General features: G+C 46.2%; 1 protein-coding gene across 6 annotated transcripts in view; it reads right to left on the bottom strand.

The window, feature by feature from the left end:
• The window catches only part of Palm2akap2 (PALM2 and AKAP2 fusion), a 409,534-nt gene that overhangs the window by 78,910 nt on the left and 305,251 nt on the right, over nt 1-25,373 (bottom strand). The window contains exon 1 of one of the 6 annotated variants that reach the window (XM_057790940.1): nt 21,818-21,948. The exons of the other annotated variants lie outside the window; for them this stretch is intronic. The gene's annotated coding sequence lies outside the window, so the exon portion shown is untranslated. Of the gene's footprint in view, nt 1-21,817; nt 21,949-25,373 lie in introns of those variants that run through there. 6 annotated transcript variants of the gene reach the window in all.

Raw genomic sequence — 25,373 nt, forward strand, 5'->3', positions numbered from 1 at the left:
AATTTAGCCCTGCCCCCCCAAAAAGGTTTCCATAGCTCACTGTAAAGACCAGAGAATCAGAGGGTGTGGCGACAAAGACAAGCTTCTGGGCCAGAGATCCCAGGTTCTAAACTGGATGGGAACTAAGTGACAGGAAACAGCAAGCCTTCCTGTCCCTTGGGCTGGGTTGCCACCGTCCTGTGAGGCCTTGTCTGTGTACAGAAAGAGCGACACTTGGAAAGGGGCTGCAGGCACTACGGCTGCCACACCTTTGCCCTGGCTGTTCTGAGGAAGGGTGACATTCATAGAACCTTGCCTCAAGTAGTTATCAGAACCCTGGGCCCTGCCACCGCAGACACTAGAGCGCTCTATTTTAAGACTGCCATCCACTAAGGAAAGTATACTCCAAAAAGAGAAATACATGATTATAGGAAACAGGCAAGCCACGGCGTTGGGCTCACCCTAGCCTTTCCAGAAAGTTCTCTTAATGCTGTGTGCCAAAACATCAACATTCTAGAGCGAGGTATGAATTTTTCTTCATTAAAGTAACAAACAAAAAAAGAAATCTATCTTTGGATTCATTACTTTCACAGTGGAAAACATTGAATTAATATGATTATCTTTCCCCCTCCCCCAGTGCTCATTTTCTAGAAGATTCTGGAAAATAAAAGCAGTGAAGAATGTGAAGAACCACTTACTCCTATTTATTAAAAAGTGCACCATCCTTTCTGTAATTGCCCCAAAGCCATTCCCATGCAGCAACAGGTGGGAACAGCAGCTGTACCCACTCACGCCTTAGTCTGAGGAGTTCAACTTCAGCTTATCCAGAAATTAACAATGGGCAGAACATTCACAGAGAAAGAACCAGAGCCTGCCCACTCCAGTCGACTTGGTGCGATTTAGAAACACAAGGGAAACAAACTGCCAGGCAGCACTGCACCTTAAAGGTCTGGGATAGAGTTAACTGAGGAGGGAAAGCCCACTGTGAGCATGAGCAGCACTGTGCGTGTACTCAGGTCCTGAGCTGAATACAAAGAAAAAATGGGCTCAACACCAGCACACATCTGTCCACTTCTTGATCTAGGAGAGGAGAGAGCGCGGGCATTTGACGCTGCTTCCCATTACGGTCACCCTGGGCATCACTCCCTGTTGCTTTTGATTATTCCGAGTAGTTAGAAGCGCACAGGCATTTTCTACAGAATCAGTCACATAAAAGATGAACATTGATGGGGTGGATAGACTTTTGTCTCCACACCCTTAGGAGGACAGAACATACTGACATCCTGAAAGCCACCTTTTTTTTTTTAAAGATATATTTATTTATTATGTATACAACTTTCTGCCTCCATGTATACCCACACACCAGAGGAGGGCGCCAGATTTCATTACAGATGGTTTGGAGCCACCATGTGGTTGCTGGGAATTGAACTCAGGACCTCTGGAAGAACAAACAGTGCTCTTAACCACTGAGCCATCTCTCCAGCCCTGAAAGCCACCTTTTTGCCTGTTTGCATCGCCCACATTGGTCTCCTTATGAGGTGTGGCCTTCAAATGGTAAGTGATTTAAGAGCGGTCCTGGCTGACATATGGGTGCACAGAGGAGCCTCATTCAAAACCCAATGTGGCTGCTGGATGGATGGTCATAAAACTGAATGATGACAAGCTGGGAACAAAGTCTGTTTCGTGCTAGGTGTTTGGGTGGTAGTTGATGGGGGAGAGTCTTCTGTTTTGTGTTGATTTCATTGGTTAAATAAAGAAACTGCTTGGCCTTTGATAGACAGAAAATTAGGTAGGCGAAGTAGACAGAACAGAAATCTGGGAGAAAGAAAGTTGAGTCAAGACAGACGCCATGCCTCTCCTCTCTGAGACGGAAGCAGGTTAAGAATCTCCCTGGTAAGCCACCAGCTCGTGGTGCTGCATAGATTATTAGAAATGGGTTAATCTAGATGTGAGAGCTAGCCAGTAAGAGGCTACAGCTAATGGGCCAAGCAGTGTTTAAAAGAATACAGACAGAGGCAGACGCACTGTGTAATAACGCTCTCAGAAAATGACGGTGATAACTGGGGATGTGGCCTGAGGGTAGAGGGCCTGCTCCACACACTTGAAGCCTGTAATTCCTGCACTCAGGAGGCAGACACAAGAGGATCAGAAGTTCAAAGAGAGTTTGAGGCCAGCCTGGGCTAGGAGAAAAACCCCAGAAGTTAGGATTATCTTTTAGTTCTTTTAGGTTTTCAGGTTACACCAGTGTGTGTGTATGTGTGTGTGTGTGTGTGGGTGTGCGCGTATGCACGTGCACGTTTGTGTGTTGCTGGATCTCATGTCTACTGGGCAAGCATTCCGTCATGGGCCTATCTCCTCATCCCCCAACATTCTCGTCTGAAGTCTGCACGTCAGAAAGTGACGTTTGTTTCCTTCCAGCTAATCTTTGAGCACGTTACTGGGACTTCTAAGGCATTTTATCAGGATTCACAAATGAGAACTATTTCTTGGCAGGCTCCTGCAGAATAATTACCGAAGACGAAAGAGTACTGATTTTGAAAACAGGCATTCAGCTGGGGTCAATATTTCAAAAGAACTACGCGAGTTTCCTAAAACCAGTGGTCATGTGCACTTGCTATTGTTGGACACGTCTGTAGACAAAACACAGCTAAATGTATTTTGGCCATGGGGCTAGGAGGCCACCACTGTCCAGAGGAATGTTCTGGAAGCAAACAGCCCATGAGCATCCACGTGTTGATTCTTGTCTACACTGCACAGGGTGGTAGGTGACCTTTGAAAGAATGATGCATCTTCAGCCACTATTTTAATGATGCGAGTCAACATTGGTACAAGGGTGAAAGTGAGATGCACTTGAGATGTCATCTTCCTGATTAAAACAAAAGCAGTCCAAATCTGCCAGATAGTCTCAATTGAAAATTATCCTCTGTGCACGAGAACCAAAATAAAATAACATACCGAAAAAATGCTCAGAATACCTGAAAATAATTTTTCATCTACATTTGAGAATACAAACTCTTTCCCAATCTGTTTTCAATGCAAAATAACAAGAAAGTTGGTTTTTTAAATTTAAATTCCTGGCTGGGCGTGGTGGTGCATACCTTTAATCCCAGCCACCTCCTAAAATGGAAATTCCTTAGAACTGACTAGCACAGGGTACAAAGTCTACCTACAGTCCCAACACTTGGGAGGTTGAGGCAGGAGGATTATCTTGACTTCAAGGCCAGCCTAAAGTATTTGACTCAGTTGGTAAAGTGTTTCCTAGCATGCACTGGTCCCTAAGATCAATCCCTAGACCTCATATACGAGGCGTGGTGGTGCAAGCCTGTCAAGCCAGCACTCTGCTCCAGAAGTGGAGTCTGGAGGGAGTTTAAGGTCATTTTCAATTCCTTTGTAAGTTTGAGGGCAGCCTGGTCTAGCCAGCAAGTTCCAGGACAACCACGGCTACATGGAGACCCCCACCCGCGCCTAGAAAGATGGTTCAGCAGAAAGTGCTCATAGCTCTTGCAGATGACGTGGATTCAGTTCCCAGCATCCACATCGGGTGGCTCACAACTACCTACAACTCCAGTTCTAGGGGACCCAGCAGCCTTTGGCCCCCATAAACACCTGCATGCACATAAACATGTATACAAATAAAAATAATAATAAAGCTTTTAAAAAATAAATTCCTGGGGCTGGAGAGATGGCGCAGTGGTTGGGGGCACTGACTGCTCTTCCAGAGGACATGGATTCAATTCCCAGCACCCATATATGGCAGCTCACAACAGGCTGTAACTCCATTTTAAGGCGATCCAACGTCCTTACACAGATATACATGCAGGCAAAACACCAATGCACATAAATAAATAAATCTTGAATAAAAAGTCCTTTCATTAAATACAACAATTGTTTTTTAAACAGAAGCATACATAAATAACTCCAGAATGATTCTTCATAAGATAGACACTCAGAAGTTCTCAAGTATTAAGTATGCAGTAACGAAGTGTCTGCCACCAACAGGTCCATGTAGCCCCCGCTCCTTGTGTATCAAGGGTTGATAACCACAGCCCAGCCCACGGGCCCGGCCACTCGCTGGCTCCAGTAAATACAGTTCTACTGAAGTACAGCTAAGCCTGCTCATTTACGCTGTCTGAGGGTAAGGCTGTGCTCAACGGCAAAGCACAAGTGTCTCCAGACACCACACTGCCCACAGAACCCAAAATACGCACAAACTGGCCCTCTGCAAATGGCCAACCCGAAATCTGCCTGAATTCAGCCTTGACTGGAGGAGAACCGGGCAGGGCAGGCTCAACACTGACCCAAGGAGCTTTGGACTCGGTACCAGGAGTTTACGAAACAGGAAGCCGGTATCAAAAAAGGAAGAGCCCCACCCCAAGTGTCAGAGACCTGAAGCTCCTGTCCAGTCTCCCCAGTCACGTGACAGACAGCGCCAGTTGGCAGGTTGCTCTCTGCTCCTCTCTGCCTCTCTGGAGCTGCCGACCTGTTAAGGGAGAGTATTGATACCCATGTGACCCGCCTTCCTCAGTAGAGAGGGAAGAAGCCGGTGAAAACACAGCCCTGGGCGGGGCGGGGGAGGGAGGGGAGGAGAGGGGCGGGCCGATGCGGACAGCTCAGAAGCCGCCAGGGAGTGTAGGGTCTCCAAGTGCCAACCAAGCACCAGGTGCTTTCTCTGTGTGTCCCTTCACCCTGTTTGCACACCTACTCTCTTACAGGGCTGTCATGGTGAACCCCTTTCACAGATAAAGGTATGAAAGCTCAGAGAAGTCAAGGGCTTTACCCACTATCACATAGCAGTGATGGATGAGTTAAGCTGAGCCTCAAACCCAAGACTGTCAGACTCTTCTGCCATTTGCTAACAAGAGTCCCGAGTCTCCAAATTCTCATTTGCTGTATGGCAGCTGCCAACTCTGCCCAACTCTGAAAAGGATGACCGGAACTATCCCGGGACAAATGCTGAGCCTGAGATCAATACTGAGGTGGTATCTGCGGGACAACAGCCTCACTTATACATATACTACAGGTTATGAATGGCCCTTAAACTATAATGAAAGTCTATGTAGGGAGGTGAAAAAGAGCCCAGAATCAATAACATAGCACTTCAAGTGATGCTAGGATCAATTCACATGAATAAATAGCCCACAAAGTGTGGCTTGAAACGGGCATGATGGCACACACTTCTAATTCCAACAGTTAAGAGGCTGAGGCAGGAGGATTGCTGTGAGTTTGAGGTTAGTTTGGGACAGATCAAATTCTTTCTCGATAAAACAAGCTTTGGGGTCTGGAGAGATGGCTCAGTGGCTAAGAGCACCCTAACACTCCAGCTCCAGGGACCTTGATTCCCCTCTGGTTCCTTCAGGACCGTGAACCCATTGCACATAACCCCAGATATGATATAGACCCATACATATAATTAAGAATAAAATTAAGGGGCTGGAGAGATGGCACAGTGGTTACGAGGCCTAGCCGTTCTTACCGAGGACCAGAGTTCAATTCCCAGCACCCACGTGGTAACTCACAACTGCCTATGACAGTTTCAGGGGATCCAGCGTTCTCTTCTGTCCTCCTCAGGCACCGGATATGCAGGTGCACATATTCAGGCCCCCGACCTCCACCCATGTAGGACAACACATGTATACCCCACAGTAATTAAATAAATAAATATTAAAGAGCAAGCTACTAGATCACCCCAGCATAAACTATCTAACTAAAATCCAGTGGAATATTATGTAGTCACTTAAAGAACACACACATAGGGGGCTGGAGAGATGGCTCAGAGAGGTTAAGAGCACTGGCTGCTCTTCCAGAGGTCCTGAGTTCAATTCCCAGCAACAATATGGTGGCTCAAAACCATCTGTAATTCGATCTGGTTCCCTCTTCTGGCATGCAGACAGAACACTGTATACATAATAAATTAATTAATTAAAAAAAAGAACACACACATACACACGCCCAAACTAAATAAACAAACACACGGCTGCCATTTTTAAAAAGAGTCCATACCCAGCCCGACAAACAACAGCTTAAGAAAGAGAGCCATCTTTAAGTCTAGAGCCTGCAGTGCCAACAAGAGGCAGAGACTGGATTTTCTTTTCATTATTTTTGTACTGTTTTCGTTGTTATTACTTTTACTTTGTTTTTGACACCGAGTTTTACTCTACAGCCTAGGCTGACTTCAGACTTAGGATCCTCCTGCCTCGGTGCCTCGAGTCCTAGACTGCAGGCCTATGATACTATGCCTAGCATTTTTACCGTTTCTTTTTTAATCTCCCTTGGATAATGGGCAAGTGGTGTTTTCATAGTCACAAAGGAATGGCTCACATAAACATCTGAGTCAGGCTTCAGACACTTGTAGGTTCCAGCCTGCTGCTTCACACCCATGGAATGTGCAGAGAAGACATCTAATCTGAGCGCGCTGAATTCTGTTTGCGGTAGTAACATCACACAGTTCATTTTACAGCATATTGGAATGACACTCGGCTCAGAAGAGCAGGGCTGGATGGGTGTGTGACAGGCCTGACCCACTAACCTTCTGCCAGTGTCTTCCCAAGATGATCCACTGACAGCATAGCTTTGGGGGTTCTCAAGAGAATGTTGCATTCACTTCTTATAATAATATTTCTTTATTTACCTATTTACAATTCAAAAACTGAGAACATTACCAGGGTGTAGCTCAACTGACGGTGTCTTTACCTAGCATGAGATGAAGGCCTGGGTTCGATCCCCAGGGACTCATAAACCAAGGTGGGATGATCATACACACCTGGAGTTCCATCCCAGCACTGAGGAAGTGGAGGCAGGAGGATCATAAATTCAAGGTCATTCTTGGCTACACAGTGGTCAGCCTGGCAGATGTGAGACCCTCTCAATAGATTGATTTTAAAATTAGAATCAATATATGGCATGTATATAATATTTTTCTGAGTTCATTGTCGAGTCCATTGTTTTGACTCCATGAATTTTCCTAAAACACAAAGCCAGCCTCAACCTTCATCAGATTCTAGTTCTTGAATCCCAGACCCCACACAAGATGGTCCAATTCAGGGTCCAAAGTTTCATTTAGGTCTCATATCATTAACCTCTTCCAATCTGGAACACTTCATTGATTTTCAATTACTGTTCACAACTTTTGAACATAACAGACCAGTTATTTCATTGAGAACTCCCAAGTTTAAGATAATATAATATAAAATAAAATACAGAAAATTTTACAAGTGGGGTTGGAAAGATAACCCAACAGGTAAGAACACTTATTGGTCTTCCAGAGAACCCAGGTTTATTTCCTAGCGCCTACGCTGGGAAGTTCCTAACTGTAACTCGAGTTCCAGAAGATTCAATGCCTTCTTTTGACTTTTGAGTACAATGTATTCATGTACATGTATGTGCACACACACACACACTCAAAAATAAAAAAATAAGGTTGGCGAGATGGTTCAGTGGTTACAAGAATTACCTGCTCTTCCAGAAGAGCCAGATTCAACTCCTATTGCTCATATGGCAGCTCACAACTGTCTATAATTCTAGTTCCAGGGGACTTGACACCCATGCAAAATAGCAATATACGTTAAACAAAAATAAATAAATTTAAAAAAATTAAAAAACCAAGCAAACAAGCTAGGTTCACCCTACCCAACAGTTGAATACCTACAAAGCAATCTAAAGAGTGTCATAGGCCCATATGTCAAAGTCATAGCATCAGGCCAGGAGTTACAATGCACAGGTCTCAGTTCGGAGACTTCCCCATGGGAGAACAGTCTGCTGTCTTCTTTACTGAAGCATTCCTTTCCTGAAGTCTGTATTTCACAGGAGACAAAGCCAGCGATGACGCACTGACACACTGGCGCTCCAAGCACCGTGGGTTCAGATGGACTCACAGATGAGAGAGGCCTCGGGGCTGAGTGCTGAAGGCTCCCTGTGCTTTGGAATGCATGATGAGGTCATCATAAAAGCAAGACAGAGCGGATTGTAATTTTCCTTTCTTGTACCTGGCAAGCCCAAGAGTAGAGACCTCGCCTTAGGAAACACTCTACAGTGGGGCTAGATGCTGGGGGAAACATATAGAAACGAGAGTAGTGTCTCTTTTCTAGTAGAGATTCACCTCAGAGAATCAAAATGGAGTTGGCGTTGCAGAGTTAAGCCAGGAAGGAAGGAAAGGTCATCTGAGTTACCACATTAGATTGAGGAAGCCTAATGTAGAATTTAGGAGGAGAGCCAGCTTGGTGGGTTGATAACTGGGAGGTAAGCAGAGGTCACAGGGAAGCGGAATTAACTAACCTGAGGGCAGTTGGAGAACAGAGCTATCTGGCATTTATTTGAAGCTTGGTTCTATTGGAAGGCTTTCACTCACAGGGACAGATTGTGCCTCCAAGTAGCTCACACACTGATGGAGCATTTTCACCCCTAAGCAGGACAGTCTCATCCTAGGATCAGCTCCAAATCCCACTCGATCCAAGGTCCCCTCTAGCTCCGTGCTTCCAACAAAGCCTTACTCGTCAAGATGCCAGAAGAAAAGACAAGCTATTCCTCTTAGTTCCATCTTCAGCTTCTTTTCCTTTTCCACAAATGATACCATCGGCTAATTCTATTACCACTTGATTCCAGAAAGATCTAAATTTAAGCAGTCCTCTGCCAGAGACCTCTGAGATCAGTGATTTGGTCCTTGGGTTCTGCTTACTTCCTGCATGGTCGGGAGTAAGCCCACCTTCGGAGAGGATGTATCTGTGTTTCTAGGCTGGGATGGGGGTGGAGGGGCGTGCAATCATCACACAAGGCAAGAGGTGTGTTGCTGCAGTGAGCCCCTCTTTGATGCTGCCAGCCCATGGAGACCATCCCATTGTTTCTCTGCGGAGCCAGCCTGGCTGTGAGTTGCTGTTTACGAGAAGCAAGAGTTGACTTGGTAAATTCCTAGAGCATAATGTAAATGCCAGATCTTGAAAGGGTGCTGTGGAGTCTTGCCCTGGCAGATCAGGAAGGGAAAAAAGAGGACGGATAGGGAAGGGAGCCAGGAGGGGTCAAACACAAGGTTGGAGGGGAAAGAATCGGTTTCCTTGTCCTTGCTGGACACTGCAACATCCTCTAGGTCTCTGAGAAACTCACTAAAGGAGGCTGGTCAGAAACACTGCAATCTATCTACACTAAGTCGTGTTTCTTAATATGACAATCTGTGCTGGTCAGTTTTTTGGTCAACTCGTTGCACGCTAGAGTCAACTAGGAAGAGGGAACAAATGAGGAAATGCCTGCATCAGATTGGCCCGTAGGCTAGTCTGTTGGGGAATTTTCTTGGCGAACAATTGCTGGGAGAGGACTCAGCCTACTGTGGAAGGACCATCCTGGGCTGGTGGTCCCAGGTTCTGTAAGAAAGCAGGCTGAGCAAGCTGTGAGGGGCCAGTTCTCCCCCTGTAGGTCTCCTGCCTGTAGGTCTTCCCTTGACTTCCCTAGGGTCGTGATCTTCAGGACAGCAAAGCTAACAAGGCTAGAGTCTGAATGCTATGCCCCGCCTTTTCCAGGTTATAACATTGCTGAGAGTCACCCCAGCCCTACCGCACAGAGGCAGAGGAATCTATTCTCTCAATTTTTCCATTTCTTCAATTTCCTGCCTTTGTCTAGATTTCAATACCAATAAGATGCCTAGTGCTAAAATTATGCAGGCAAGTAAAACAGACGGCACACACCTTTGGTTTTCCTGAAACAAGAAAGACCTCGAAAATGTACATGGCAGGGTGAGTGTCATCACTTGCTACATGAAGAGTAGGTGAGGTTTTACCTAAGGTTTGCTTCCCTCTTCTCCTTTCAAAATACAACAAACAAAAGGCTTAGCCAGAGTCAGGGAGGTGGCACAGAGCTGAAGTCCCAGCACTGGGAGAGTGGAACCAGAAGGACCAGAAATTCAAGGTCACAATAGGTTCAAGGCCAGTCTAGGACTCAAAGAGACCTTATTTAAAATAATAATAATAATAATGAAGGGAGGTGAGATGGTTCTTAGGTAAAGGTACTTCCATGTACTGCCAAGCCTGATGACCTAAGTTCAACCCCTGAGACCCACATGGTGGAAAGAGCTGACTCTTGTAAATTGTCCCCTGACGAGAGAGAGAGAGAGAGAGAGAGAGAGAGAGAGAGAGAGAGAGAGAGAGCTGTTTGCCACCCCCACCCAGCTTATCGCATGACCCAGTTGTGCCTGTCTTAGTCTTCTTATCTGCAAAAAATGAACGGATTCGACCAAAGAATTGATAAAAACTTTCTTTCCATTTTCTAAAATTTTAATGACAATTATTAAAAAATTTGTCTTTATTCCTTGGGGGCTGTCCAAACGGCTGCTGCCTATTGGGTAGTGAAGTCTAGGATGGGAAGATTCTCCTGACTTTGGTGGTCTGGATCCTTCTGGAATTTTGATGGAGTGTATATGACCTTGAACCACTAACATCTTTCTCGTTTTTCTTTTTCTTTTTGCTTTTTTGAGACAGGGTAGCTCACCCTTCAGGCTGGTCTTGAACTCCCTATGTAGCAAGGCTAGCCTTAAACTCCTTAGCCTCCCGTGTCTACACCTCAAGAGCTGGGACCACAGGTGTGAGTCGCTGCACAGCGCTGGCCAAGGTCACCATCAATTCAGCCCCTTTCGGGGCGACAACCACGCTGAGGTGAATGACAGGGTTCCCACAATTGGCTCCATGCTGGGCTATCACTTTGCTATGAGCCTCCAGCACATGCTTCCCTCTGTGCAGTGTGCCAGGATCCCCATTGGGCGGGGATGCTGCCAACCCCTTCCTCTCCAGGTGCAGGGTTATTTAGCAAGCAGCCACGCACAATGACTCAGGGCAATAAATCCTTGATCTACTCAAATGACAATAAAAAAACTATAAATAACCACTGGATTATGACTTATCCAAAGGAAAACGGTCATAAGCCCTCTGTATCATGCTTGCCTCCCTCCTGATAAATCAGACCACATGGAAACTGAAGCGTGTGAGCTGCTATCAGGACTTAATCGGTGGCAGCCTTATCTCTAGCATATTATTTTTGTCTGCAAGGTTCTGCAATCAGGTGGCCCCTAGGAGACCATCTTTTCTTCCACAGCTCATCCATATCTCAGCAACAGAGTGAAGCAGCCAATGAAAAGGCTTTTGTCATCATCAAATCATGGAGTGAACAGGAAGACAGCTAAAGAAAGGCTCTGCTCCACCAGGTAGTGGTAGAGCACGCCGTTAATCCCAATCCCAGCACTCGGGAGGCAGAGGCAGGCGGATCTCTGTGAGTTCGAGGCCAGCCTGGTCTACGAGAGCTAGTTCCAGGACAGGCTCTAAAGCTACAGAGAAACCCTGTCTGGAAAAAATAACAAAAAACAAACAAAAGAAGAAGAAGAAGAAGAAGAAGAAGAAGAAGAAGAAGAAGAAGAAGAAGAAGAAGAAGAAGAAGAAGAAGAAGAAGAAGAAGAAGAAGAAGAAGAAGAAGAAGAAGAAGAAGAAGGTTCTGCTTCATCAAAAATGTGGACGAAGACATTGATAAGATGGCTCTGTCAGTAATGGCACTTGTCACCAAGCCTGATGAACCAAGTATGACCCCTGGAACCCACGAAGTGACACCCCTGGGTGAAGCTGAGACCAGCGCATTTCTTCCCTCTCACGAGAGCTGCTAACAGCTTGACCTCGGTCAGGGTGGAGGAGGAATTCCTGGTTTACACCCTCCCCTCTCAGGTGCCTCTTAAAGAGGATAGTTTCTCCTCCAGACTGATAAGGGACTCCATTGCCTTGAAGTGAGAAACACCCACTCAACAGACAAACAGAAACAGAGTAAAGAATGTTCTAGAGCAGTAGTTCTCAACCCGTGGGTCGTGACCCTTTTGCAAAACCTCTATCTCCAAAAAAATATTTACAATACGATTCGTAACAGTAACAAAATTACAGTTATAAAGTGACAACGGAAGTAACTTTATGATTGGGGTCCCTGCAATGTGAAGAACCATATTCAGGGTCACAGCATCAGGAAGGCTGAAAACCACTGCTCTAGAGGATGCTGTACCCCAAACACACAGTCTAGAACACCCTGGGGAGCTCTTCAATAGAAAAATATTTCATTCATCAATCCTACTCATTCTCCTTTATCTGTAGTTTTTAAAGCCTTCTTGTGACGGAGGGTGGAGCTGTTAAGAATGTTTAGTTTAGGGGTGCAGCATGTGTGTTGCCAATTTTAATCCCCAGCACACACTAAAACGACTATCAGTGTTATTATTACTAAAACAATGAGACTATCTTGTTATCTGGGATTAAAATAATCCACATACGAGGTCTTTAACTGAGAGAACTGACCTGAACTGTCACTCCAAGGAGACTGGGCCCTGGCATCCTCTCTTCCCGCTCTGCCTGGAGCTAACTCTTCAGTTAGAAGCACTGAGCTAACACACTGAGAAATGGTCGTTTTCCTTCTTCCTTCTCTACCTTCCCAATGATAAGAAAGTCCAGCTCTGTGGTGCTTTCATTATCGCTATCTGGTAAACCAGTTATTATCTTGTCTCTGTACGTGATAATGAGGCTCACAAACAGGATGCTGAACTGAAACCACCGGACACAGAGAGACAGAGACCAAGAACACTTGAAAACTGGCAGCAAAAACCGGGTGTGGTGGCACACACTTTTAAGGAGGCAGAGGCAGATGGATCTCTATGAGTCTGAGGTCAGCCTGGCCTGCAGTGTGAATTCCAGGACAGCGAAGACTATGTAGAGAGACACAGTCTCAAAAAAAAAAAAAAAAAAAAAAAAAGAAAAAAAAGAAAAAGAAATAAAGGAATGAAGAATGATGGCAGAGATTACAGATGTTCACATTTATGGTCATATCATGTGAGCAAGAACAAATTTAAAGACAGACAGACTGATGTTCTGTAGACAATATTCCATTCTCTTCCTCCTGATTCTCAGGGCTTACTGCATATCAGGTCGTCTATTAAACTCTGTGCCCGTTTACTCCTAGCTGTGAGCTAAGTACCTTTCTCCAAGCTGGTGACAACCCTGAGTTTACTCACCAAGGCTCAGTGTGCTTGAGCTGACAAAGAGAATGACAAAGCCAGGATGCGAAGTTGGCTCTTGAATCTGTTCAACTCTCTACTCTCAGGACCAGCCTTTCCCCTGCCACAGAGGCCCACAAGGCAGCCACCTTGTCAATCTGCACCTCTCCTTCCCATCACACACCTTTCAATTTGCATCTTTCCTGAAGGTTAAACCCCTTCAGGGTGGGGATGGAGAAGGAGAATTCTTCCGGTCTCCTGGGGACCTTAGGAATGGAACATGCTTCTCCAAAGCAAGAGCAACAAGATAAACCCATGTGGTTATGGAAGGATAAGTAGATTTTAAAAGCTGGCTAGTATGTATTATGAACTATTATATTACTTCATTATTTTTCTAGTCTTGGGATAACAACGCACATGTATTCAGTTTTGAAAGGAGTAAAAGAGCTTGGGTGTGGTGGCACACACCTGCAATCCCAGAACTTGGGAGGTGGAAGCATGAGGATCAACCCTAGACCAGCCTGAACTGCCTAAGCAGGTATCTCAAAATACTGAGAGGAGAGAGAGAGAGAGAGAGAGAGAGAGAGAGAGAGAGAGAGAGAGAGAGAGAGAGAGAGAGGAAGATGGAGTGGGGGGTGGGGGGAATGCTTTTCTGAACCATGCATTCATAGGCTTTCAGGCAAAAGCCACACTGCTGTCATGGATACCAGAAAACTGGCTCTCTAACAGAAAGTCATTCTGCTGGTGCGACACCAAAAGCTTTCTAACAGGGACAAGCCATGCTGTGTGCCACATGAAGAAACTCATGCGTCAGTCTCAGGACACTCCCTTTCCAGCTCAGAAAACATCAAAGTCCAAGAAAGTATCTTCAAGACTGTGGTGGGCTCCCCAGAAGTGTGGGAATGGGGGTGCTGTCCCAGTCCCTGCACAGAATTCAACTCATATCCTCCTTCCCATCCAGCAGCCGAACACACAGCTCCGATGGCCCAGCCTGTAGAGGCCTGAGACTGGATGGCCCTGGAGCTGGGATTTCAGGCAATGGTGAGCTGCCCAAGACGGACACTAGGAATGGAACTCAGTCCTCTTAGCCACCAAGTCTCCGACCCCACTGGGCATTCGCTAGCTGAATGGAGCATTTGGACCCCCAAACACTCTGAACGACCCCACTCTTGAGTATGTCTGGCTCACTGTGCTGTCCCACCTCCAGGGAGGACAGGCGTGTCACCATCCCAGGGAGTCCAGCTGGCTCTTCTTCTCTAGGTTTCACACATCACTTATTCATGAGCCCTTGTTCAAACCACAACCAACACTTTCTTATCTTCTTTGATTTTCTCATCCTCACTCCTTTGGTGGGCAGCTGTGGTACTCACTGCTTGCTTCTGAATGGGGCATTGAGTAACTAAAGCCCTTCCTGGCTTTTGTTAAACTAAAGAGTAAAGCCATCAACACGACGAAAACAGCACTCCGGAGGCAGACAGAGGAGGATCTCTGTGGGTTCAAGGCCAGCCTGGTCTACAGCGCGAGTTCCAGGCCAGCCAAGGCTACCTAGTGAGACACAGTCTTAACATAAAAAATAAAGGTAATAAAAAGTGTTGGATAAGGTGTGGTGGCACATGTCTTTAATCTTAGCACTCGGGAGGCAGAGTTAGAAGGATTTTTGTGAGGTCAAGGCCATTTTAGTCTACAGAGTGAGTTCCAGGACAGCGAGGACTACATGAGACCCTGTCTCAAAGGAAAAGAAAATGTACAAAGTCTGCAGCAACCATTAAGTTATTGGTTACCATAGCAAAACTCACAAGCTGTGCATGATCAAGACACCTATAGTCCCAGCTACTGGAAAGGCTGAGGTAGGATGATCACTTGAGCCCAGAAGCTCAGGGCCATCCTGGGCAACATGGGGACCGCATCTCAGGAAAAACAGACATGAACACAGAGGCCATCTCTTGGGTACTCTGATCTTGGTTTTCTTCCTCTTGTTCACATACCTTTTAGACTGGTAAATGTTTAAATTGGAGGCTAGGGCATAGGTCTGTGGTTGAGTACACACTGAGTATAGGCAAGGCATCCAGCACCCCAAGAATGACTTTATTGAGCACTGGGGGCTGAGAATGTAGATTAGTTCACTAACAGTGTGTAACTAACATCCACAAAGCCCTGGGTTCAGTCTCCAACATTACAAAAATCAGGTGTGGGTACCTATAATTCAAGCATATGCGATATAGACAGGAGACTCAGAAATTCAAGACCATCCTTGGTTTCACAGTGAGTTCAAGGCCAGCCTATGCTATAAGAGATCTTGTTCCAGAAAACAAGAAGAAAATTAAGCTCCGAATTATTTTCTTTTTTTTGTTTGTTGTTGTTGTTGGTTTTTTTTGTTTTGTTTTGTTTTTTGGTTTTTCGAGACAGGGTTTCTCTGTGGTTTTGGAGCCTGTCCTGGATCTAGCTCTTGTAGACCAGGCTGGTCTCGAACTCACAGAGATCCGCCTGCCTCTGCCTCCCGAGTGCTGGGATTAAAGGCATGCGCCACCACCGCCCGGTTCCGAATTATTTTCTTAAGACAATTGCTAAGACTCAGTTGGAGGAGGCAAGCCTTTCCTTTAATGATCTAGCAGGTGGTCCTGCACAGCATCCTCTCATGGTCCATGGTCTACCGGAATGACTCCTGGCTTTCTTCACTTAGGGTCCTTTGGAGCAGATCAGCTGAAAAACCACAGGCTTCCCTGCCTTGAGAAGCCACATTCCACTCTAGTCTGAGGCTCAAAGTTTTGGCTCCTGAGTCCAAATGCTGGAGCTGACTGTTCTGCAGTCAGCTGGGTGCTGCCCATGACTACTTCTCCAGCCAACGGCCCTGCCTCTCATTTGCAAGGGAGATGAACAGCGTGGAAAAGAAACAGCACAGAATTCTCCAAGGGCTTTCTTTTCCTTGGGATGACCCCATGATAAATTCTGTTTGCTTGCAAAGCCCGAATGAAAAGTAGCAGGATGGGATTCCTCTACCATTAAAGGCAGAAGGACATGAGACAGAGGGGGGAAAATGGAGTAAAACAAGAAAGTAGGTGAAGGTAGCTGCAGCTAGAGAACGAACAGGTAGGACTGCCAACTACAGATGTAAAGCAGAAATAGAGCATTTGCCTAGCACGCCGGAGACCCCATAGATTAACAGCGGTTCTTTATTGAATATAATACTACAAAACATTGGAGGGAAGGCCCCAACATGCAGTGTGTTGGCTCAATTCAGGTCTCGATTCAGGTTCAAAAGAAGGAAAGAAGGAAGCAAAGGGGATAGACGAAAGGGTGCACAGTATCTAACAAGAAGGTGGGAAGAGAAGAAAGGAGCACAGCATCTAAGGAGAAGGTGGGAGAGAAGGGAGAAAGGGTGCACAGCATCTAACGAGAAGGTGGGAAGAGAAGAAAGGAGCACAGCATCTAAGGAGAAGGAGGGAAGGAGGGGAGTACTGGCACTGATACCCATGAGATCAAAATGCTCCAAAAGAGAAAAGATCCTGGGGCTGCAAGTCCACTTCTGCCCCCACTCCCCAGCCTACCATTTTGTCCCCAGCCTCCAGGTGGCACAGCTGGCCTAGCACAACCGGCTTGGGTGCTGAAAGTGAGGACTCACTCCTGGGCAAGTCTCAGGAGTGAGTGAGGTAAGGAAACAGAGCAGGTACTGACTGGTGGCAAACAGGACCGGGTTGGCTGTCATCCAGCGGTAGCCTCATTGCAGTCCCTTGTTTAAAAAACCCAATCAGTATCTTCTGTGCACTAAAGCCCATGACTCTAGAAGTGCTATCAGCATCACAGGTATTTCTGATTCGTGGCTTTCTTGCTCAAGTCCCAGGAATATGTTCACAGCTGCATATGGCAGAGCAAACTACAGCATCTAAGATGCGCTGGCCAGGCATAAGGTGATCAGCAATCAGACTAAGGTTCCTTTCTTCTTTGTTTTTTTCTTAATGATTTACTTATTTATATTTTATGTGCATTGGTGTTTTGCCTGCATGTCTGTCTGTGTGAGGGTGTTAGATTCCCTAGAACTGAAGTTACAGTTGTGAGTTGCTGTGTGGAATTGAACCTGGGTCCTCTGGAAGAGCAGCCAGTGCTCTTGACTGCTGAGCCAGCTCTCCAGTCTCCTTTCTTTCTTATTTTTTTAAGAGAGTGACAAATTTGCTTTCTTACACACTTTATTTAGTTAGGTACTTGTTTTGAGGCAGGCTCTCTCTCTCTAGTCCCAGCTGTCATGGAACTACAGAGATCCACCTGCCTCTGTCTTCTGTGTACTGATTATTTAATTGTTAAATAGTCTTAGGTAGCTCAAATTGGCTCATAGTCAGTATGTAATCAAAGATGACCTTAAACAGCTTATCCTCCTGCCTACAATTCCAGAGTTCTTGGATTACAGACCCAGACAACCTAACTCTTAAGGAATCAAACCCAAGGTTTTATGAATGCTAGGCAAGACTCTACTGACTGGGCAACATCTCAGCTCTTAAGACCCTTTTTGTGTTTTTTTGTTCCTTTCATTTTTTTGAGATAGGGTCACAGTTATAGCTCTAGGTGACCTGAAACTTGCTATGTAGACCAGGCTGGCTTTGAACTCACAGAGATCCACCTGTCTCTGTTTCTATTTTAAATATTACTTTTATTTTAATTATGTATAAGTGTGTGTGGGTATATACACCTAGTGAAGGCACCTCAGAGATCAGAAGAGGGCCTTGAAGCCTCTGGAGCTGGAGTTCCAGGCAGTTGTGAGCTGCCCACCATGGGTGCTAAGAATCAAATTTGGGTCTTCTGCAAGAGCAACGAGCTCTCAACCAACCCCAAGGTCAAAGTTTCTTAACAGAGTCATTACTGACAGGTGGAACAGGGTAATTCTCTGTTAGGGTGAGGAGGTTGTCTGTCGGGTGATTAGGTGAGGAGGCTCTCTGTCGGTGACTGGGTGAGGCTGTCCGTCTGTCGGTGACTGAGTGAGGCTGTCTGTCTGGTGATTGGGTGAGGAGGCTGTCTGTCTGGTGCCCTGCAGGATGCTTAGCTGATCTATGAGTATAGCAGAATACCGTTACGTGTCATTTAATCACTACATGTCTTTCTTTTCTTTTAGAGCAGTAGTATTGGGCTTCACCCTAGGTCCCTGGGCTATTTAGTTTCAGGTTCTCGGTCACCCGAGTAGTGCCCGGGTATGTGTTCCGTCTGTGGAGTAAACCACAAGTTAAATCAGCTATTGGCTGGCTATTCCCGCACGTGTCATGCCCCGTTGCCCTAGCATATCTTGCAGGCAGTACACCATTGTAGATAAAGGATTTGTGGGGCTGGAGAGATGGCTCAGCGGTTAAGAGCATTGCCTGCTCTTCCAAAGGTCCTGAGTTCAATTCCCAGCAACCACATGGTGGCTCACAACCATTTGTAATGAGGTCTGGTGCCCTCTTCTGGCCTGCAGACATACACACACAGAGAACACTGTATACATAATAAATAAATAAACAATCTTTTTAAAAAAAAAAAAGATAAAGGATTTGTGATTCGGTTGGTGTTTATATTTTTCTTTTGGTAGCAGCTGGACATCTCCATGGTCAATGAGTTATGTAGCTGCCATCTTTAGCAAGGGGCCCTTGCTGTCCGTTTGTGGACATCAGTTTTAGGTGTTCTTAGAGGAAACTGTGTTATAACAAGAGAATTCCTCCTGCTCCTGCCTCTTTGCCTTGTTAGCTTTTGTTTTCCCAGTGCGGGGATAGAACTCGGGGCCTTGGGCATGCTAGGTGAGCACTCTACCATAGAGCTACATCCTCCGGCCTGGAATATATAAAGGAAGGGATTATCTCATCCTCCACTATGGGGGTGCTGAAGGGTGGAGGACACCTGACATTTAAGGAGTTTGGTGGGTTATTTTTTTCTTTTTCTCTTTCTTTTTATAGTTTCATAGGAAATCTGCCTCTGGGTGTTGAGTTTGTAAGTATAAGCAAAACATATCATTTCTTATCAAAACTCACTAAAATCGTGGAACTTCATACTTATATTAAGCAATTATATTATATTTCAAACTACCAGTGGCTGGCACAGATTATCCAATCATCTAAGCACACTGGTGACTCCCATGTTTTTCTGCCATCCTAGGAGCTGACTGGAGCCGCAGCATCAGGTCCACCAGCCCCGGAACAGGTGTAAATTAAAGCCTGGAACTAGACATCAAACCTTTGGTCTTGAGAAGTTAATTTCCAGCAATGCTCCTGTTTCAACTATGAAAAATCTCTTAACCCCACCTCCATCCAAATTCAATTTCATCTTTGTCTAAACTTCTCATTACCCTAGTAAGCACAGGTCACTAATAACAACTGTGATAGAAATCTGGGCCATAGGTATTTTAGGAGCCCACTAATTTTCATTTAAAAATGTGTGGTTGGTTACTTTTTCTTCCTTTTCTTTCTTTTTCTTTTTCCTTTCTTTTCTTTTTGAGACAGGGTCTCGCTATGTCGCCCTGAGTAACCTAGTGGTCAGGCTGGCCTCAGACTCATAGAGAGTGACCAACATCTGAGTGTTGGCATTAAAGGCATGCCCTCCTTCCTTTAAGACAGGGCCCATTCTGTAGGTCAGGCTGACCTGGAACTCAAAGTTCTTTGGCAATCCTCCTGTCTCTGCTATACTGAGAATATAGGCCTGAGCTATGTGCCCTATAGGAGCCCCCGAATCTATGAGAACAACATCTATACAACATCAACAGTAACTAGAGGTTTACGGCGATAGTGCATTAGCCCTATAATAAAATATTGACTGTTCGAGAAACAGAGTAACCAGCGGGGTCATGTTCCCCTCATTTGATCAGTAAGTTAAGACAACCTGCTTCACCTTACTGGCTGGAGATCCTCTGGCTACCGGGTCAGAACAAACCACTTATGAAAGATGAATTCTAACAACACTATGCCACACTGGGCAGGCAGCAAGCAACGCTAACTATCTAACTATCATACCAAAGCTATGAGATAATGGGGATTTCAAAATGTTTGTTCTAACTCAAAGTCATTCACAATTGCACCTCAGCATCCCAGAAAGAAACCAAGCAGAACTCCACGATGCACTCTGACGGGGCGAAGGTGGAGACCTAGGCAGGGTTACTTTTGATGCTCAAGGCTTGGAGCTAATTTTGTTGCCTCAGTAAAGCTAACTGGGAAAGGGAGGGCGCCCACATGGCTCTTGAGGTTCCCCTATTCAAGGGAGAGGATTCTCTTAAAGAAAGAAAGAAAGAAAGAAAGAAAGAAAGAAAGAAAGAAAGAAAGAAAGAAAGAAAGAAAGAAAGAGAGGAAGAGAGGAAGAAAGAGAAGGAGAAAGAAAGAAAGAAAGAAAGAAAGAAAGAAAGAAAGAAAGAAAGAAAGAAAGAAAGAAAGAAAGACAAGGATCAAAAACAGAGAGGATGGAGCAAGAGTAGATGGTTGATCAGAACATCCACATCTGCGTTATAAAACGATAAAACAGATTCCTTTCCATAATACTATAAAATCTAGCCGGTCAGAATTGGAAATGGTGCCAGACTGGAAGATAGGATTTGATTGGTTAACACGGAAGTGCTGCCAGAGAGGCGAAGGCGATGCTTAAGTGAACCATCAGAACAAAGACAAACCTGTCCCCAGGGATGCGGATGGCAGGTGCGCGTGTCCCTCCTCACCCTCCGGGCGCCTGCGAACATGTGCTGGGACAAAAAGAGCTCCCAGGGAAAAGGAAAACTTGTTCATAGATCCAAAGATATAATATGCCAGCTGTGTGGACGTGTAGGCAGATAAAATCCTCTTTCAAAGACAAATACCAGTAGTCATTTGCGGGGCTATTGCCACTGGGCTTGAAACCTCCGCAGAGAAAGATGCTGATTTGTCAAAGTCCTCAGTATGCAATCTTTGGGGACAAATCACTACCGGGTCTGACCCACTGTCATCTCTTTCACAAACACCCCTTTTATATGGCTTGGGATGATGGGTCCCTAGGGTTGGTGAGTGTCTTGCATCTGTGCTGCGGAGCTCAGCAAGCCGGCTGCTGGCCCAGCCCCTTTGGCTCAGCACTGGCTGCTCGGACCCCTGCCACCGGCTCTCATCCGGCCACCTGCGCCACTGCCGTTCTCACGGGCTGCCTTTCAGTCCCTTCTAATCCACTGGCTTTCTCTAGAATTTCGCGGGCTCTTATCCCTGCCGGTGTGCCGCCTCCACAGACTTTACCCTCGGCGCTTTCCTCTGCGATCTGCTCTTGGCTTTTCCCTCAAAGTGTTCCAGAGACTCGCACTCGGGCTTCACTCCGGGTGAAACCCCAGATCTGGACTCCTGAAGGCGGAGCCTCAGAACAGACGAACCTGCTCAGCTCGAACCCCAACTGTCCTGTGGCCCAGAACCGTTGCTTCCTCCATCAGCTAAGTTCAATGCACTGAACTCCAAACCAAAATCGCTCCCGCTGACCAGGGGCCACACTACCCTAGGCTCCAGTTTCCCTGCAAAACTCTGGACTTCCAAAGATGCCACCAGCACCTTCACCCTAGCAGGCAGGACTTGCGCCCTTTTGGCTAGCTGACTTTGGTGGCTCCATCCTCACCGGCTCTTGTGCACCGTCACATTTGATTTCACCGTTTTTCCTGTATATCTCGACGGAAGGCGGGGATTTTATTTAATTTTAAAGCATCTGTAAACACTGAATAAAACGGTCCGAAGCCCGGCTCTGCCCCCAAACCTAAGCAATTCAAAAGCGCATGGACTCTTCCAGCCTGACCAGACACTAGGCACAATCTTGCAGACTCTGAGTCCTTCACTGGCCACTCTTCCCCCATGCCGGAGGGCACTCTAACCCCAGAGTTCCGAACCGCCGTGTCTCAACTTGGGCACCCACCTCTGGGTATCTCCTAGGGCGCAGTCCTCCGGCTTTGCTCCAACGTGGCGCGGCCGCTGCCTGCTGCTCCGGGCGTCCCGGAAGAGACGCGCCACGGCCCCAAGCAGGGGCGAGCGCATCTGCCGGGAGCGGCAGCTTCTGGGCTGGCCTGGGACCCGGGAGCCCCGCCCACCCGTCAGGGTCCGCCCCATTCCAAGCCGGTGGTCCGCCCCTCCTTTTCCACCACTCCTCCCCATCCACCCACACCTCTTCTTGGTAGAGGAGACAGACAGAACCTAAGTCCGGAGAAACGAGTGAATGAATGCATGCATCCATACCTACATGAAGAAAGGAGAAACTGAAGGGATGGAAAGAAGTGGAGAGAGAACGTGTTTCTTAAACGGGGGGAGGGGGACGGGACGGGACGCTGTGTGTCTGGAGAGTGTTAGTGCAAGGGTGGGTGTGCCTGTGAGGGCGTTGCTGTATGTATATATGTGTATGAGTTTGTGTGGAAGTGTGTAAATGCCTGTGGGCGCTCACAGAGCCTGGATGCAGACCTCCTACCTCAGGGGGAGAAAGCCATGGCCCTGGGGTAAGAGCCACCGCACAGGGGTTGGCTGGGAATTGTATCTTGGTTATAATACGGATTCAATGTGGTGTCCAGAGGCTGAGAAGCGGACAGAGATTCTGGAAAAATCACTGGTTCACCCATCCTTCAGGCTGCGGTGCTCGCGTACCAGTCCGTAGCTTCGTGGTGTCAAAGAGCGCCTGTTATTGCCAGAGGTGGGGAGGAAGCCGCTGAGACGTAGAGTTGGGCTCCTTTAGGCCGGTGGCCAGGCACCCCTCATTTCAGAGGTCTGAAATTTCAGTCTACCGTCCCCTCCCCCTACATGAATATTTAAATAATGTTAATGACCCTTTGAGACCCGACCTGTCTAGAAGTCCTTAGAGAGGACGCCAACATACCCATCAATGTTTCTTTCACCCAGAAAACAACATTTTCAAAAAGCAAGCTATTGTGTGTCCTACTTGGCTTTAGGGAATGTTCTCTGCAGAGGAAAAAATCTCATAGAGTGGAGTCGTTTTCAGCTTTCCAGGTCTGATTTCCTTACAGAGCCGGGGCTTTCCCAATACTCTCCAGCCGCCCCACCCCCACTCACAATCACAGGCCCCCAAGGCTCAACTTCTGAAGGTCAGTTTGAATGACAAATAGAGCTGGCCTGATTTCACTTCCCTAGCCTCCCCAGGTCCCAGATTTCCAATACAAAGATGCGCTAGGGGGTGGAAGGGGGGTTGGGGGTAGGGAGGGATTTCCCTGAAACCTTCACTTAAGGACCTGGGAACCAGGTCTTCTCCAGGAAGGGCTTTCTCTTGCCTGAACCTTACCCCAACACCGACACAGAGAACCCGGTAAATCTCGCAAGGAAACTTCCCTGGTCCTCCGTCAACAGGCTTCTTTTCCTTAGTAGTTAAGAGATTGTCTCGTACCTAGTATTCTTCTTTTTTTTTTTTTTTTTTTTTTTTTTTTTTATTTGAGACAGTGTTTCTCTGTAGCTTTGGAGCCTATCCTGAAACTAGCTCTTGTAGACCAGGATGATCTCGAACTAACAAAGATCCGCCTGCCTCTGCCTCCCAACTGCTGGGATTAAAGGCGTGCGCCACCACCACCTGGCATACTTGGTTTTCTTTCTTTTGGTTTGTTTGGCGTCCTTTGTCTTATCTCTCTGTAGGCTTCCTTGGTTTGAAGAGGCCTCCATACCTGCCTTTGGTTTTTCATATCTTTTAGACACGATTGGATTTCAGTAGTATTTATTGGTTAGCATCAATTTATTTTCCTTCCTCCCTTTTGCCTTCTTTCCCTCTTTCTTCCCTGGCCTGGAATCTCAGCACTTAGAGACTAAAGGAGGAAGGACTGCTACCACTTTAACACCAGCCTGGAGAATTCCGGGCTAGCCTAGGCTACAATCTAGTGAGTTCTGAGCTAACCTGAGCTACAGTGTGAGATCTTGTCAAATAAAGAAAAGAAGCCAGGCATGGTGGTGCATGCCTTTAATCCCAGCATTCCAGAGGCAGAGGTAGGCATATTTCGAGGCCAGCCTGGTCTACAAACGAGTTCCAGGACAACCAGAGCTGCTACACAGAGAACATTCCCTAAAGCCGAGTAGGACACACAATAGAGAAACCCTGTCTTGAAAAACAAAAACAGACAAACCAAAATGAAAAAAGAAGAGAAAGAAAAATATTTGGGTGCCTTACATCTTGAGCTATTCTGAACATATCCATATGATAGGAGAATGTCCCATGCAATGGATGTGCTTGGGTATCACAAGTATTTGTCTTTATGGACCACAGACTGGTGTGGAAGGCATCTGAAGTCCCAGCAAACCCTCCCGGGGCAGCTGTCTCTTTTCCCTCTTCTCATGTGTGCATAAATTAGAGTGAGCATAAAAGTTACTAATGTAATCTGCTTCACCATTAGAATGAGTGAATGTTGAGTTATTTCTTTTCCAAAGCAATGTCAATGTTTTATTAAAGTTAACTTGATCTGTGCCATGGTGGCAGATGCCTTTAATCCCAGCACTTAGGAGCCAGAGCTGCAGCACAAAGAAACTCTGGCTCAAAAATAAACCAAAAAAAAAAAAAAAGTTAACTTGAAAGTTTGCATCATTGTACAGAAAAGCACTGATAACATTACCAGGGAAAAAGCTTGTTCAATGTATGCTGATATTATATTGGAAACTTTTTTCTGTTACTTTTCAAAACATTGAAGAAGTAGCCCTGTTTAAATTTCTTTTTGGTGGTGAAAGTGGTGGTGGTGGTGTGCGAGTGTGTGTGAGTGTGTGTGAGTGTATGTGTATACCATGTGGATCCCAGGGATCCAACTCAGATCATCAGGCTTGGCAGCAAGGGGCAGGGGCCTTTATCCACAAAGCCATCTTGCGCACTTCCTTAAAAAGTAAAAACAGGGTCTTCTGTATCCTGAGCTGGTCTTTTGTTTGTTTGGTTAGTTATGCACTCGGGTGTGTGTAGTTTTTTTGTTGTTTTTTCAACTTATTTATTTAATGTGCATTGGTGTTTTACCTGCATGCATATCTGTGGAAGGGTGTTGGATGCCCTGGAACTGGAGTTACAAACAGTTGTGAGCTGTCATATGGCCATATGGGTGCTGAGCCCCAGACTAAGACAACAGGTCCTTTGAAGACCTGGAAGAGCGTCCAGTACTCTTTACTGCTGAGCCGTCTCTCCAGTGTGTGTAAGGTTTTTTCTTTTTCTTTTTCCTTTTTTTTTTTTGGTTTTCCAAGACAGGGTTTCTCTGTAGCTTTGGAGCCTATCCTGGAACTAGCTCTGGTAGACCAGGCTGACCTCAAACTCACAGAGATCCACCTGCCTCTGCCTCCCGAGTGTGAGTGCTGGGATTAAAGGCGTGCGCCACCACTACTGTCCTAAGATTTGTGAAGCTGAGGCTGGAGTATTGTCAAGAATCTCAGCTAGATCTATGTTAATAAACTCTGTGAGCCAGTGTGAGCCACAGAGTAAGACCACGTCAGGAAAAAAACAAAACAAAACAAAACGACAA

Source organism: Chionomys nivalis, chromosome 16 (assembly GCF_950005125.1).
Source record: "Chionomys nivalis chromosome 16, mChiNiv1.1, whole genome shotgun sequence".
NCBI lineage: Eukaryota > Metazoa > Chordata > Mammalia > Rodentia > Cricetidae > Chionomys > Chionomys nivalis.